The following is a 4095-nucleotide window of genomic DNA, read 5'->3' as shown; positions in this document are numbered from 1 at the left end:
AAGAGACGACTCGACGCCTGTGAAGAGACGACTCGACGCCTGTGAAGAGACGACTCGACGCCTGTGAAGAGACGACTCGACGCCTGCGATGAGACGACTCGACGCCTGTGAAGAGACGACTCGACGCCTGACGCCTGTGAAGAGACGACTGGACGCCTGTGAAGAGACGACTGGACGCCTGTGTAGAGACGACTGGACGCCTGTGAAGAGACGACTGGACGCCTGTGAAGAGACGACTCGACGCCTGTGAAGAGACGACTGGACGCCTGTGAAGAGACGACTCCACGCCTGCGATGAGACGACTCGACGCCTGTGAAGAGACGACTGGACGCCTGACGCCTGTGAAGAGACGACTGGACGCCTGTGAAGAGACGACTGGACGCCTGTGTAGAGACGACTGGACGCCTGTGAAGAGACGACTGGACGCCTGTGAAGAGACGACTGGACGCCTGTGAAGAGACGACTCGACGCCTGTGAAGAGACGACTCGACGCCTGTGAAGAGACGACTCGACGCCTGTGAAGAGACGACTCGACGCCTGTGAAGAGACGACTCGACGCCTGTGAAGAGACGACTCGACGCCTGTGAAGAGACGACTCGACGCCTGTGAAGAGACGACTCGACGCCTGTGAAGAGACGACTCGACGCCTGTGAAGAGACGACTCGACGCCTGTGAAGAGACGACTCGACGCCTGTGAAGAGACGACTCGACGCCTGTGAAGAGACGACTCGACGCCTGTGAAGAGACGACTCGACGCCTGTGAAGAGACGACTCGACGCCTGTGAAGAGACGACTCGACGCCTGTGAAGAGACGCCTGTGAATGCATTCTGAATACATTTCTGAATGCATACATTTCTGAAATGTATTTTCTCTAAAGCTACTTTGAAACAATATGTATTGTGAAAAGCGCTATACAAATAAACTTGAGTTGAATTGAATCATCAGCTGTGCTGGACTTACGCCTGTAGCTTGAAGGTGTGTGGCTCTGTAGCTCATCAAAGCTATTTCAGGATCATTTTAGCTGTTTGCACAGCCCTTTTAGCTTCTCCATTTGACTGGGCATAATAAGGGCTCGGAGTAAGGTGCTGGAAATCATAGTCTCTAGAAAAGTCTTTGAAAGCACTTCCACTAAACTGTGGGCCATTGTCAGTAAAGAGAACATTGGGACAGCCCCATCATGCAAACATGTTCATTAAGCACACACGTGTTGTTTCACCCGACAAGTTTTGAAGGTGAGCAATATCAATATATCTTGAAAAATAGTCCACAACTACCAAGTAGTGTTGCTTATTAACTTCGCAGATATCAGCACCGATTCTCTCCCATCTGGTCTGGCAGCTGAGTGGTTAAAAGTGGCTCCTTCCTTTGGGTAGGTCTTGATTCCAGACAGTCCTTGCAGCTTTTAACTAGCTGCTGGATTTCCTGACTTAAAGGGGTCATATAATGCCATTTTTGTACAAGCTAATATGATTCTTTAGGGTCTAAATTAAAAGTTTGTAATATACTTTAATTAAAAATTCTCATTAGTATTGTAAGAAAACACTTATTTTACCTGGTCAAAAACAGCTGTTTTCAGCTCGCCGTTTCACTGTATATGACTTTAAATGATCATGAGCTTCGCTGACTCCGCCTCTCTGTTCTATGCGTACACCAGAGCCGGCTCTGGCGTACACCGTTTGTAACACAATAACACAATAACCATAACACGTTGTTCAGTATAAACGTGGGATTATGCATTATATTGAGAACGTCATACATAGAAAACATGCCGTAATGTACCCTGAATGTAAACCTTAGACGCATTCATTGTGAAGCGTGCAGCTAGCGATTTACAAGGATTAATATAAATAAATATTACTATAAAGTTTAATAAAACGTTACACTCACTTCAGTTCTTCTGGAGCAGCTGCAGGAACACGAATAGATGGTACCGATTCTTTCAGGAGCAGCTGCAGCTTCTTAGCAAAACGTCCTGGTTGCGTATGCAACCCACCGTTCCCTGAAGGAGGGAACGGAGGACGTAGTCGACGTCCGACTGAATGGGGATCACGCTAGGGAGCCAATCGTCTTCGAGTGCTATTGAACGAGCCAATGAAATTGGCGTGCGTGCTGACATCACACACTCCGCCCCCCGCGGTGCGGGTATAAATACGGAAGTGGATGCACGCACCAGCTGCTTTTCGCTGAGGAGCCGAGAGTAGCCCAGTCAGCGGTGGTCCAGCGTTAGTGGCAAGGGGACTACGTCCTCCGTTCCCTCCTTCAGGGAACGGTGGGTTGCATACGCAACCAGGACGTTCCCTTTCAGTCGAGAACGTCAGACGTAGTCGACGTCCGACTGAATGGGGATAACCATTGAACACGCCACTAAAGCTGCCACCTTCCAGTGCCTAGACAAAAAGCCTCCAGATCCCCCGCAATCTAAGGCGGGAAGGGACAGGGCTTAGGCCAGGGAAGTCACTGCTGTTCCTACAGGACCACTGGGAAAGCGTTCCCTGTACAAGGAAGGAAGGGACGCTGCGGAACCCACATCCTGCCCAAAGGGAGGTAAGGTGGAATACACATATGAACTGGGCGGAGACCGGGCAGTATAACATATGGAAGGTCACTGGGGTGGCTCCAGCCTAAGACAGGGGGGAGACAACCAGCCAATGACTGCAGAGCAGGCTCTGCCGAGGGAAGACACGGGCTCACCGTAGGGAGCCGTACCGTGGAAGAATACACATATGGGATCACCGTAGGGATCACAACATATGGACCCAGCCTAACACAAGTTCCACACTGCTTACGAGTGGTAGGCCTAACACCGGGCGTTCCGCCACGTCCGATGTCGGAGGGGTGCGGAGGAACTCAACAGGGTTCGGATAAGGGAACTCTACTGGAGCAAAATGGCGCACGTATCCAGTCCATAGGAGGGGAATGGCGCAGCAAGCCGACCCTTTGAACCGGGCTCAAGGTGAAACTGGCTTCATGTGAAGGGAGTCCACGGAAGCCGCGGTTCGACTTAGGTGTCGCCCAGCCCCCAACTCTAGAACATCTGTTAGCGAAGCACACTGTGTCAACGCCTAGGCGGGAGCAACACTCATTAAAGAGGAGCTCACCACGTAAGTGGACATGTGCATCTCAGGATTTCCATCAAGATAAGGCAACCACATTCAGTGGGCCAACGCCGCTTGGAAACAGCCTTCCCTCTCTGCTGACTTCCTAACAGATAAGAGCTGGTCTGAGGTCCTATGGCTTGCGTTCTGTACACGTAACCCGCAATGAAGTGGACGGACAGAGAAAGCCAGGGCTGGATCTGCCTCCTCCGGGGCAGCGCTTGCAGGCTCACCACCTGATCCCAGTTTAAGGGAGAGGCAGGAACCTTGGGCACATATCCAGGCCGGGGTCTCAGCAATGAGAGTTAGCCGGCCCGAAATCCAGGCACAATCGTTGACTGAAGCGAGCAAGTTCCTACCCTCTAGTAGAGACTATGCGAGCAGGAGAACTGTAAAAACAGATCCTTTTAACTCACTGCCTGCAAAGGCTCAGGGGCGGTCTCTGCAGTGCAGAAGCACCAGAGATAGGCCCAAGAGGATAAAGAGGGATGCAGGGATGACCCTTGCTCCCTCAGAAACCTGACGATCAGGACGTGCTTCCCATGCTTCTGCATATGATGTTTGTATCATATTGAGGGTAAGGACAGCCTACTTAACCCAACTACAGGAAAGAGAGCACAGAAATGACCGAACACTCTCAGGATCTCCTCAGGAGAGAAGACTCATTCAACGAATAGGTTCCACTTCTAAATTAGCGCAGCACAACTGCCTTACTTAAGGGGGTGCTTGCAGAAGTGATGGTCGCTACCACATATCCTTGTGGTAACCACCTGAACCTCCCCATCCAGTTCTTTGAACGCGGGTGCCATCATGCCCCATCCCTGAAGAATTCAGGGGAAGTCAGGAAGGCTGACGAGGGAACTAGATCTGGTTGGGCCAATAAGGGGCAACTATCAAGATCTGTTTCACTCCTGACTTAGCACAGTGGTGCAAGCGACATGTGCGCACAAGACAGGAGCAGTGCTCAACACTAGATGTGAAAGTCACTGAGCTTTAGGA

Source organism: Rhinichthys klamathensis, unplaced genomic scaffold (assembly GCF_029890125.1).
Source record: "Rhinichthys klamathensis goyatoka isolate OS25496 unplaced genomic scaffold, OSU_Roscu_1.1 h1tg000630l_1, whole genome shotgun sequence".
In the NCBI taxonomy this organism is placed as follows: domain Eukaryota; kingdom Metazoa; phylum Chordata; class Actinopteri; order Cypriniformes; family Leuciscidae; genus Rhinichthys; species Rhinichthys klamathensis.
The sequence above is the reverse complement of the archived record's forward strand: the minus strand, read 5'-3'. Positions refer to the sequence as shown.